Raw genomic sequence first — 13,772 nt, 5'->3', positions numbered from 1 at the left:
TCCTTTTCAAGGATAGTAATTAGCACACAGCACAGCAGGCCAGGGCCATGCAGACGGTCAAGGCAGGCACCACTGAGTGAAGCAACCTGATGTAGCATACCTCTTTGACACAGACAGACAAAGCATATCTAATTGTATGCAGCAAGCCACATAGCCGCAATTTTACATGAACTGCTGTCTGTACTCTGGCATAACAACATTACACTGGCTCGACCACTCCATACCATGACTAGACAGACATGTAGTTCTGCTGTAGTTTTTGTTGACTGGTTTACCTGTTTGCCACTCATGAAATGGCCATAGTTCTTCCGTAAACCGACAATGATGATCCATCAATCCCAGTGAGTGACAGTAAAGAAAAAAGATATTATGTAACTTTGATCATCAAGACTCATCATCATCATGGTATATTGGCAAACTCAATGTTGTTCATGCAGTCGCAGTCTACACACACAGTGAGTCCAATGACATTTTGCATATTAAAAAATGCAACATAGTGGCCCCTGCAGTAGAAGTACAATTTGAATTAAACAAGGTAAAAAAAAAGAGTAGACTTGAGTTACATTTAGTGTGTAAAAGATTAAATAATAACAGAAGACATATGATGATTCATTTCATGCACAACAAACAAACAGCAGTTGCTTTCATCAGAGCCAGACAGCCAGTGCTGTCCACTGCATGCCATCTCATTATTCATTACCTGTTCCACTTTTTGTCCGCATCTTGTTCTTGTTCTTAAAGTGAAGGCCCACAGGGCAGCCTCTCAAGTCAATTTCAGAAGTAACTGTCAGCAATCTGCATATAGACAGTAATTCCAGTCCAACTTCTTTTGAGGGGACTCGTCTACCGAACAACAGTTTCTTTATTCTGCGTAATCCAGCTATCTGCCTTGAGGGAAATGGATAAGGGGAGTCTGGAGGAGGAGGCTAGAGGAGCATGACTGAGTTGTGAACTTGTGACCTTCAGGATTGCAGACAGCGGCACCTTCAATAAGGAAATAAGACAAAGAAAGTGCTGCTGATGGATTTGTTGTGATTAGAGTTTTGTTGTGGCAAAAGTTGCAAAACAAAGAAAGATACACAGGAGTAAAAGTGAATAAGGAGTCAGGACAAAAAAAATGGAAGTCAGTTTCAGGCCTAGGTGTCAGGGTAGTAGAGCTCGTCCTCAAACTCTGTGAATTGAGACAGGAGTAGGTCAGCTAACAGAGAAGAACTTCCGTCACCGAAGTCGGTTTCCTCTTCTTCCTGCATGGATTCACATATTTTGTAATCTGGTGAAAACACGTTCAGAAGACACGCTGGTGATTGGGCAAGACAAATAATTTAGAGCCAGCTTGGTGATCAGTGGCCATTGACCCCTTTTCCCAAACTAATACAGCAATGGGTTGTGATCAATGTAGACCTCTGTTGGGTCATCCAGATAGGCCCGCACCATCCACTCAAGGTCATCCAGCACTGCTTCACTTTGCGTACCATCTGTGGCCTTTGCATCAGCACTGGAACGAGCAAACCATTGATGACTTATCCAATCCGCTTCCGACAATATTATGGCTGGGGCTGGTGCAGGTGAGGATGATGATACAGTTGCTGGTGTAGGTAACGGCTGTGAGGGAAAGTGACTGACTTCGGCCACAGAAGTGGACCTTGACGCCGAATGGCCTGCTGCTTCAGTAGTACTTGTGGTGGTTCCTTCAATTTCCTGCCGCTCTTTTTCTAACCGAGAGGCTGACATGTCTGTACTTTGAAACATCTACTTCAGTAAAAGGAATGAATGCTTTTCTGGCCAGTGCCTTTTTGTACCGTGGATCCAGAATAGTGGCACAAATGTAATGTTGATCTGTATGTATTTTTTTAAGCTTTTCATTGTCAACTAGGTGGGTTAATAAGCTCTCCGCCAACGGATATGCGTCTTGCTTGTCAGTATCATCTTTGAACGTTGAAGACACCGCCTTCAGTTGGTGCTCTAGCATGCGCAACAATGGGATAGCTTTGCCCAAAGTACAGTCCTCCCTGCTGACTTCACGTGTGAAAACCTCAAAAGGACGAAGCATGTCTGTCAGGCTTTTAACCAGGTCCCATTCCTCCAACTCTAGCCTCATGTCTTTCATGAAAGAACCCAGTGCAAAGACATACTCATTGATTACCAAGCACTGCTCAGACAGACGCTCAAGCATGTAGAAGGTTGAGTTGCAATGTGTTGCCACCTCTTGGATGAGTTCTCTGACTGGCACTCTACGGTCATGTTGAAGTTTCCTCAGCTGCTTCCGGGCCTTAAAAGAATGGCTGAAATGTGTGCAGGTTCTTCAGCAGGTGGTCAGTAACTGGCTGACTGTGTTTTCTTTTTCAAGAAATCTTGAACAACAATGTTAATACTGTGCGCCAAACACTGCACTATGAAATAACCACCATCATTCATGGCCCTAACTATATTACTAATGCAAAAACAACAGTTGATGGACAGAATGAAGAACAATGTCATACATTCACCCCAGTACAGAGATCTGGGCTTAAATCCACCATTTTTGTGCACTCCACACCACCCAAGTTCAGATATGGCCATATGCAAATCAGCCTTGACCCTGTGTCTCATGGGAACAGTGTGCCCGAACTGCCAAGCCATGTCTTTCCTGGACCGGACTCAAGCATCCTAGGACCGGTTTCTGGCTATCAGCTGTCTTCAGCCAGGATAACTTGACTCCAGCCCCTTTTGTATCGCTTTGTTCGCCCTAAGTTGGCAGGGTATGCTCAGACGTGAGTCCCTTGCTCACTTTGCCACTGGATTCAAGATAGCCTGGCTGATGAGGATTATGAATCCGAAACCGGTCCCAGGATGCTTGTTTCCGGTCTAGGGAAGACATGGCTTGGCAGTTCGGGTTGGACTGTTCGCATGAGGCACAGGGTCAGACTGATTTGCATATGGCCATGCCTGAACTGGAGTGGCGGAGTGAGATAAAGAATGGCGATGGATTAAACCCAGATCAGTTGACTGGGGGTGAGTTTTTGATTTGCTCAAACGCTCCGTCCATCATCCCCTTTTGAATCGCTTTGTTCGCCCTAAGTTGGCAGGGTATGCTCAGACGTGAGTCCCTTGCTCACTTTGACACTGGATTCAAGATAACCTGGCTGATGAGGATTATGAATCTGAAACCGGTCCCAGGCTGCTTGTTTCCGGTCCAGGAAAGACATGGACTGGCAGTTCGGGCTGGAAGGTTCCCATGAGGCACAGGGTCAGACTGATTTGCATATGGCCATGTCTGAACTGGGGTGGTGGAGTGAGCTACAGAATGGTGATGGATTAAACCCAGATCAGTTGACTGGAGGTGAGTGTTTGATTTGCTCAAACGCTCCGTCCATCATCCCCTTTTGTATCGATTTGTTCGCCCTAAGTTGGCAGGGTTTGCTCAGAAGTGAGTCCCTTGCTCACTTTGCCACTGGATTCAAGATAGCCTGGCTGATGAGGATTATGATTCTGAAACCGGTCCCAGGATGCTTGTTTCCGGTCCAGGGAAGACATGGCTTGGCAGTTCGGGCTGGACTGTTCCCATGAGGCACAGGGTCAGACTGATTTGCTCAAATGCTCCGTCCATCATCCCCTTTTGTATCGCCTAAATATATTACTGCCATTATCCATGGAAACATAACCAATCATGCACTTTCTTGGATGCAGCCATTCAAAGACCTTACTGTTAAACTCCTCCAAAATATTTACTGCAGTATGAGATTTCTCCATGGCGAAGATGGCTACTGTTGCATGTTTCCGACTAGCTTGAAAAATTGTGGCAGTGTCAACACCTGCCTCCAGACATCTTTTCTCAAACCCCTGCAAAAGAGACCCAGTGTGCAGTGATGCAAATGTAATCAAGGGCTTGGCAACTGGTCCACATGTCCGTTTGCAGGTGGATAGTGTGAACAGCACTCTTCTGCAAAGCTGCCCCAATCACCTCCAGCACATCTTGATGTAGTGCGGGAACCGCAACTCTGGCAAAATAGGACCGGCTAGGAACCTTCCATTTAGGGCAGACAGTTGCCACAAATTGTCAAAAACCTACCCCTTCGACAAAAGAAAAAGGGAGAAGGTCCAGCGCTAACATTTTAGCCAGCATTTCATTATAAAGACGTGCTGTTGGGTGGTTGCGTTCCAATGGCACCTCTGACCAAAACATGATCCCCACCGGGATCTTTGTCACGAGAAATGCTTTTGATCGAAGTACAGAAATTCTGACTGTGAAAACCATAATTCATGCACCTTACAATCCTATGCACACCTTAGAGTGTGTGCATAGTTTACGTGAGCTCAGGGTTGACTCTGAGCCATGGGTCCATAAGAAAGCCATTCAATCTTACACTTTTGGCTGAAACATGTAGACCACCTCACATAAATTCACCCTTCACATATTTTGAGGAGATGTGCAAGACCATTGTCTCAATCACGTCCAATTAACAATTTTTAACCCTACCAGAGGGACCATATAATAAAGGACTGGGTACCCTGGAGGTAGTTTTAACCTTCCACTCTCACGGTATTCACTATTCCTAAAATACAAACAAAAAACTGTTCAGCTGTAATCAGGTGTTGAAGCACACTTAGGAGGCACTCGGCTTCCTGGGTGGGAACCTGAAGATGAACCATGCCACCAACTAGGTAGGTGGGTGAGGGTTCTTCTAAAAAACCATCTGGGTTCCCTGTCAAGGATGCTTAGCTTCAATAACCCTGCTTATTGGGTTTCCTAGAGCGCAGCTCTTAGCTCATTCTCGTTGTTTATATGTATCTATGACAGCTTCCTCCTCTTACTCTCTATTTTGTTATTAGCTATTCATTTTAACTACATTTATATTTAATATTAATTCTTTTATGGCTTTGTGCCGAATACAGTTTTTTTTTAATTGAATTGAATAATTTAAAATAACTTTTAATTCAAAATTAAGTTGAGAGCAGTAGCATTTTTTCTTCCACCCTACAGTGTAAATAAATATAGTAAATTAATTTAGAATAATATTTAACATAAAATATTTTTAGAAATTTTTCCCAAGTTTAATATTCTTACTATATTTTCATATATTTTACCATATATCTATTGTGATTAATTAAGGTAATCAAAATTTTGTGCTGATATTTTTGTATTTCAATATTGGGTTCCTTTATATATTTGACATACAACCAAATGTACAATATTGGATACCTTTGTAATTTGGGTTTTCTGTGTCTGGCCGTCTGATGTGCCATTGGCAATAATTTGATGCATGCTATAATTTATTCAACACTTCATTTCAGAACTGCTGTGATAATAATAAAATATTTACCACTATTGTGGGTGGTCTATCCCTCCACCACATTGTTGTTGATCCAAAGCCTTGTGGCAACCTGAATTACGGTCTTTCTATCTCTGTGTTGCAACAGTGTGCTGGGCCTATTACAGAACTGGAAAAAGGCTGGGAGCAGCAGGTTGTGCTATGAGGGCATCCCACTAGCCCCAGAAAGTTCCTGTTACCAGACCCTTTATCAGGACGTGGTGGAAACTTCACTGCAAGAGGCCTTGTGACTGTAACAGTTGAACACTTGCATTGCCTGGCACCGCCTCCCTGGTTGTGCTGCCACTGCAGTGCCTAGCCCCAGATATATTTTGTTCACACCACTATAAAAGCAAGGTTACTTTACTACATGTGTCCTTTTAGGTCTCAGAATGTGGGATGGCTACTGATTGACCCATGTTTGAAGTGTCTATACCTCCAGTGTCTGAAAGACACTGAGCAGAGGTATTTTCTAGAAGGAAGCTGGCAGCCCATGACCCTGAAATTTGGGTAAGCAGTGGATGAAATTTTTGGGGGAAAACTGTCTTGTTCTTTCTTAGTGTACCTTGATATGGGAGTTAAAGGATTTTTTTTTCCGAGTTTAGATTGTATATACTAGCCATTTTTTTAAAGCTCTATTCAATTCTTACAGAAAAAATCTTAAAAGCAAGCATATATAATTTCATATTTGTCTATCCTTGCAAATATAAAAACATTACTTTCAAAATTCCAAACAAGAAATGAATTACAATTAGAGACAGAACAATGCATTTCATTGATTTCATACCATATTAAAATGTGTGTACTTAATTGCACTCTTTAAAAAAGATGCAATTGGTGTAGTTAAGCATTCATACTCTAGAATTGCAAAATAAGAAGGAAGGGTGACATTGTCTCATGTCCAGTACCTTTAAAATTGGTAAACTCCATCTTTTCCTATTTGATACATAAAATTTACAAAATAAAGTTACGTGCATTGTCGACTGCAAGGAATTTTTGTCACAGGGGCAATTGCACATTGTTTTGGACCAATAATTTATTACTGGAAACCTAACTAAATGATGAAATATCCCAAGTCTGAAGCGAGTCAATAATAGCCTTTCATAACCACTCAATGTGAATTTCAGATATGGCTACATACTATAGGTGGTAAGTACTAGTTGATTGGACTGTACCAATGGTTTCAATGCCTCATCTGCGAATCTGTTTATCTCCAGGTGGGTCATGCAGTTTACTTTAAAGTCTTTTCTGCTAATGGAGGTTATAGAGGCCGGATCATCAAAGTATTCTGGATGACCAAGATCATTCATGAAATTCTTTATGTATTTTAACCATGGGATGTCCAATGCCTTTTCCAGCTTAAGGCTATCTTTTATGATGTCACGATTAAGAGAAGTGTTTCTGGACGTCCATTTCCTATGCTGCAATAGGACCTATTGGATTTGTATTAGGTCCGTTATATAGGGTAACCCTAATTCAGAGTGGCAAACATACATTGAGGAGCTGCCCGGGAGTGCCAGAACAAACTTTAAAAAGCCGTTCTCAACCAACTGTATGAACTTAGGGTCACAATATCCCCACACGTCTACACTGTAGACTGCTACAGTGACGCATTTTGCTTTATAAATGTGCAGGACCTCATACATTTGCAAAATTTGCCAGTGCAGCCGTGGTGATCATAAATATTAAATTCCTTGCTTTAATGCATTCGATCACATACCACTGCGGTCAAATAAAATGCCCAAATAGGGGAACATCTTTGTCGACCCTGTTTATTGTTAATAAATATGTTCCTGCATTGTGAGCTACCTTTCCCGCACTTCATAATGAAGGTATTTCAAATATTACCTTTAAGGACCAAGTTTTCCATGAATACATTGTAATTTTTAAACACCCTTTGAAGCCCTAGTTGCGTATGGGCCATCAGAACTGCGTCCTCAGCGTATAAAAGGGCGGGTATAGGACGTTTATTTATTTGAGGCGGGTCCTGGCACCGCTCCATCAACGCCTGGTCTAGAACATTGGTGTAAAGGGTAAATAGGAGCAGCGCCAGGACACAGCCCTGTCTAAACCCCCTCTCCACGCTGAACGACTCTGTACATTCACCCTTAGCCCTGTAGCAGACCCTAGCTTTAAGTTTACAGTAAAGTTGTCTCAAAAAGTGTATCAATGGGGCTTCCACTCCCATTTCAGGTACTATGTTCCATAATTTAGCATGGATTACACCATCAAAGGCTGCGGTAAGGTCTACGAAGGTCAGGAAATATGTTCCCTATTTGGCCCTTGTGTACTTCCCCATTCAAATTTTAAGGTTTAATCCTTGCTCAAGGGTGCCAAGACCCTGTTGAAGTGCGAACTGTAATTCAGATATTACATTATTTTCTTCTGCCCAGTCCTGGTGTTGATTCAGCATTATATGCCCTGCCACCTTCAACAAGGAGTCTAACAACGATATTGGTTGGTAACAGGTGGGATTGTGACGATCCCCTGTTTTAAATATTGGGACCAATATTGATTCGGACCAAGTCCCAATGAACCCCAGGGAGCATCAGGCTGCTAAAACTTGTGTTACTAAGGGACCCCATACTAGTTGATCTGATTTAATAAGATCTATGGGGATGCCGTCCGGACCGGGTGCCCCCCTTGCTTATCTTTATTGCACAATTGACCTTGTCTAATGTAAAACAGAGGTCAATGGGATATTTCAGAGGTATAGTTGTCACATGTGGCAAAGATAGGGAATTCAGATTTTCTTTAACCCACCCATTGGCTCTCGTCTATAGCTATCTCAATACTAGGCATTTCATTCTTCTACTCTAATGTTTATCGCTTAAAACACTTACAGCACTTACTTCATGCTGCAAATAACTTTGCCACAAACAACGGGTTAGAAATAAACCTAGAAAAGTCAAAATGATGGTGCTCAACCAGTGTAGCGCCAAAAAACAATCGAAATGACAGCTGGGCAACAGCGAACTCGAAGTGGTCAAAGAGTATAAATACCTAGGAATAATCTTTGACATAAGGGGTCGTATGACCAACTAAAAGAGGCAATTCAAAGGTGAGGGACCCTCCTAGCAATTACCTTAAAAATTCTTAAAAATTAAATAACCGGTGCAAACCTGCTCCCGCTGCTCGAAGTGCTTAGAGCGAAGCTATTACCAACAATAACCTACGGCAGTGAATCCATGAGCGGGAAGGATGAAACAACCCTGGACAAAACGGTCTCTAAAGGGCTAAGATTAATATTCAAGCTACCAAAATACACTTCCCCAGCACAACTAAGGCTTAAATTCGGATTACCTAACCAGCCAATAAACCAGAAGAGCACATATGTTAAAACCTGGTACAAAATAAAGAGCGCCGCAGCCAGATCACTGAACTCATTCCTATGGAAAGAAATATCTAGGAAAAACAACTCCCCCGCCATGACTTATCTTCAATTAGGGATCAGCGTGTTAGCCCTGGAGAACATCTGGACGTCTATTATTCCTTTTAACAACGTCAAATCCCTGGTCAATAAGACAATAAACCTTGTCTTTATAGATAGAGATCAAGCAGACTTAAATAGGAGGGCCCACAGCTGGTTCGGGATCCAAAACTATTCAAAGTGTTTATCTCAACTGTACCTAGGCACCAGTTTCCCCGGAACGCTGAAGGAAAGCTTCTTGGCACTGAGGATGGGGATTTTATCTGTCAAAACCCATATGCCCCCTGGAAACGCTAATTTCCATCCGCCCTTTGCAGACTATGCGGAGAAACCAAAGAGGACTTGTTGCACCTTCTGTGTATATGCAAGTCTCTAGACCGGGAGAGGAGAGAGTTGATGAAGCCACATATAAATTAAATGAAGATTCCGTCTTGTCGACAGGCTGTGAAGGTGTGCTTTGATGGGGCTAATGTGAGATTAGTTTGCAGTTTTGTCCGCTTTATGAAAGAAGTACAAACAAAATTAAGCGCGGACATCAGAGTATAAACACGCACGTCCAAAGCCTCCTGCCAGTTGACTGCACATGACTCACGCTACGCAAAGACACTAAGGGGGTAATTAGGATCGCGGATGGACTTGAGTCCGTCCGCGACCCCAGAGTAGGAAGGAACGTCCGCATGGGCTGCGGCATTCCCTCTGTGCAGATTAGGATGTGACTGCCAGGGTGGCGGTCACATCCTCTATCTTTAACATTGCGGCGGGTACAGCTTCAAGCTGCACCCGCCGCAATGTTAAAAATGCATGCACGGAATTTGCGTGCACAAAGTGTCAGGCACCGCGCGGTGCCTGCTTCTTTGTTCACGCAAATGCAGGGGGGTACCATAGGTACCCCCCATGTGCACCCCCCACCACCCCTTCACCCAGGGGGCCCGCAACGGGCCCCCGAAGTGAAGGTCTGTATGCTTTTCCACGACGGAAAAGCCGCCGTGGAAAAGCATAGAAGTGCAGACATCCTAATATGTCTGGCGGTGTCTGATAGACACTGCCAGACATGTTAGAGCTTTTCTGCCACGGTCGGAAGGCGACTGCAGCGGAAAAGCTGCAGACAGAATACCAGACCCACCAGCCATCCTAATTTGGCGGTGGGTCTGTGGAGGCTCCGCAGCAGTTTTCCCGCATCCTCCGGGCAGCCGGTGGCTTCCGCCACCCCCGGAGGATGCGTTAAAACCGCAATCATAATAAGCCCCTAAGACTGGCAGGCCACGATCTAACAATTGACCGCCAGACCTATGGACACAGGCACCGTCCTAAGCCCGGCACTCTTACACAGACTTTCCCTGAATTATGAAGTTCCCTAAAATGTTATCATATATATTTTTTAACTAGTCAAACTGTTGTTTTTTAGAACATAGTAACCCTGGTTTAAAGGAAATATGAAATTGTGCTATATGTGTGTTTTTTCAAGTTGTGTGCACTGCTACGATTTTAATTAATCAAGCAATTAAGACTTACTTACTTACTCACTTAAGTAGCCTGGCAACTCCTTTAGAATTGTGTGTGCATTGTGCTAGGAGTGTTTTTTAAATAAATATCCTCTGCCTGCCTGAACAGTAAAAAAGTCCAGAAATGCCAAACAGTAAAGCCTATACAATTCTGATCAAAGAAGCTTGCAAGCAAAAGAACATTTCTGATAACAGTATGGTTGATTTAGAAGTTGCAATTGTGCTTTTAAGTAAATTGAGACAGTGACTTGAAGAAAAATGTCACAAAAACTTGCTGAGTTTGATAAAACTGAGAAATTGCTATAGGAATCATTTATCACAAGTGCATAAAGACCATATAAACCTTGTACCAACAACATTCAAATATCCTAAATATATCCAGTGACTAACATCTCACAGGAAGCCAAATGACATGAGTGACTAAAAGCAAGACTATCAGCAAGAAAAATAAATAATCAACTTTTCCCAAAAAATTTGATGATGATTAGGATTTGTAAAGCATACTCCAAGGAATTTCCTGGTGGTAATTGTACGTCAGCTTGCGGCAATGCTGAGCAGCCAATAATGGAGGATCCATGTTTTCCATTTCTTCTTGAAGATGGTCATCTCTGAAGTGGTACGAAGTTCCAGGAGAAGCTTATTCAAGGCCCTGGGCCCAAGCTAAGAAAAGGATCTGCCTTCAGTCCTAACTGGGCAGATTTTTTTTAATCTGGCAATATAACCATATTATGCCCCCATAAATTACTAGGGGGCATAGTCACAAATACTTCTCCTCAAGCACACTGCTCCTTTGTCATGTAAGACTTTTTGTACCAGGATCATGGTTTAAAAAGAATCCTCTTTTTAATCCAAAGCCAATTAAGCGTTTGCAAATGCGTGGACATTTGAGTTTGTGGAGAAATGTTGTGAAGAATTTGTGCTGCCACTTTCGGCACCACTTGAAGTCTATGGAGAAGATAATCTGGAAGACCCAAGTAAATTGTGTTGCCATGGTCAAGTCTGGAAGTTATTAGTGCATGAATCACGTTTTTCCTCCCTTTAACAAATAAAAGAGGTAGAACATTTTCAAGGATCGTAACAGCCCAAAGCAGGAGCCAGACAGTGAATTAATTTGTGTTTGGAAAGTGAGGGTGAAGGAGCAAGAATTCAAAGAAAAGATATGTGCTTGGATCAACCTCTCATTAAAAAGATACTTACATATAGATATAGAAGAGAAACGTAAATTAACATACTCACGACATTCATACATGGGGAAAAAGGCTTTCTGCTTGCTTAAATAACAAAGAATAATTTGCTGTGTAACTGAAATCCCACTTGAAACCAAAAATCGTCTTGTGGATTTCCGAACTAATACCACCTAATACCCATGTGATTAACCCATGTGGGAGGGAAACTATCACACATGCGCAAGGAGTCACTGACTGTAGGTCTCGAGGTTCCGCTTGCCTGGCATATGCTTTCCTGGATTTAAAAAGAGTTGTTGCTGCTAATGCTTTTGCTTAACAAAGAAGAAAATAACGTAAGATAGAGTAAAAGAGGGTGGTGAACAGTGATAATAACATATTTGAGAGAATAACATCTGTTTATTATTCCTTTATTAATAGTCGTGCATTTGGGTCTGATGTGCTAAGCCAAAAGAAAACATGGCGGTTGAGAAGTAACACAAGTTGAGTCTTCGCACTGAAAGTTTTGGAGTGAACTGGTGACCCTATCATTGACCAGCTGCCAAGAACTAAGGACAAGATGCCCTGGAACGTTTCTTAGTTGGAGAATTATATACATTTGTATCTAATCTGTTTTATGAATGTGTGTGAAAGGAATTGTTTTCCGTAATATGAATAAATTAAATGGATAAGGGTTTACTTGACAAAGAATTAGTTAAGAAACCAAGAATGACATCATGAGCTGATGACAACTCCCCTGCCCTTGCCCAATCGCAGGCCAGGATTCACGAATACTTGCAACTTTTGAGGGTGGGACATGCAGAATCAAAGGGGAAGATGCAGACTTGCTGGAATGTGAGATCGATGCGGATGTCGATGCTGAGTGAGGAGGGGTGAGAGCTGCTGCTGGAGAAGAACAGACTGGGAAGATTCAATACTGAAAGATAGCCTGAATAGATTGAAGAATTGCGGAAGAATATAGATTAGGGAGAGAGTGTGAGAGAGGGATGCGCTCTGGTGCATCGGGTTCTAGAGAAGTATAGTAAGTATAATCCTATTCTGCATGTCTCCTATAGTCTTTGTCTCCTGACCCTTTATCAGGTGACCTCCACCAATCCTTTTGGCCAGGGGTTGGGTTTCCCATTTCACCACTCGGTAATTACATTTCTGTCTTAAATTTGCTTAACTTTTTGCAAATGTATGATATATTATGTATTTTCTTTTGTATCTCTATCTAACCACTCCAAATGCATTGAATTGTTGAATAGATTTGTGAATTGAATGTATTTGATAAATTCGTTTTTTCTCTCCTATGAAAGTTGATGGAGTTTGCACTGTGAATCTGTATAAAGGAGCGTTCATTTTGACTGAGTTACCAGATTAAATTAATTGAATCTTACCAGGAGTCTGTGAATATTTTATTGAAAGTTATACGTTAAATTAGTTAAATAGGTAATATCCCCATCAACTACTCGACTAATGGTCAATTGACCAAAGAAAGAGTGTTGATCTGTGAGGATTAGTTAGGCATTACCTATTCGAGATTAAAGTGAAAATAAAACTTGACCCCCAGCAAAACAGTCAGGAAATTTGAATGTGTCTATGGACCCGTTTTGAGTAATTTGTTGATTTTGAAATGTTCATACTGGCCTTTCGCTGGATCAAGGACACTGTCCATTTTCATTCCCTTTACCGTACTCTGTTGGGGGCCAGGAAGGGGAGCACACTTAGGGAAGAAAGTCCTCCAAAGGTCTGGCAAAACCGGGTCAAAAAACCCAATATCTATTTTGCTTCAATTACTATTTAGTTGTTTAGTGGACATCCAATTAAACACATTGAAGAGGCAGTTTTTAATAGCTCTTCCATCAAGTTCTTCACATTTTTCTCATGAGAAAAGCAGCTTTCTGCTGTAAGCATAGAAATTACCCATGCCCCCCAAGTCTCAGCTAACACCGAATTGACCCATTGCCGGAAGAAGGTGAAGCTCAAACTTACTACCATGTATGGTGATTCAGTGCAAACCTTGACTTAGACACCTCCTCAAGAATTACTGGAGTTTGTTGAAATTTAGATGATGCAACCATGGGAAGCATTTCAACTTCCTCAGCCTATGCCTGCTTTGTTATTGAAGTGAAAAAATGTCCTAAACTGAAATGACTGGGCTTGGATTATGATTTATTATCCAAAATATGCACCGCAATGGCATAGAAGGTCTAAAGGCTGGTGATTCATTGAGGTTCAATATCTGCGCATTGAGTCTCATATTTGGAGAATATAAAGAAGCATAATAATTCTTAGATCTCCCAGGTAGGCCTTTGAGTTTATGGGCCGTCTTCAGTAAAACAAGAAGAACAGGCAGAGATTTAGATCATTGCCTAGACATACCCTT

Source organism: Lissotriton vulgaris, chromosome 6 (genome assembly GCF_964263255.1).
Source record: "Lissotriton vulgaris chromosome 6, aLisVul1.2, whole genome shotgun sequence".
In the NCBI taxonomy this organism is placed as follows: Eukaryota; Metazoa; Chordata; class Amphibia; order Caudata; family Salamandridae; genus Lissotriton; species Lissotriton vulgaris.
This window is presented reverse-complemented; position numbering follows the sequence as displayed.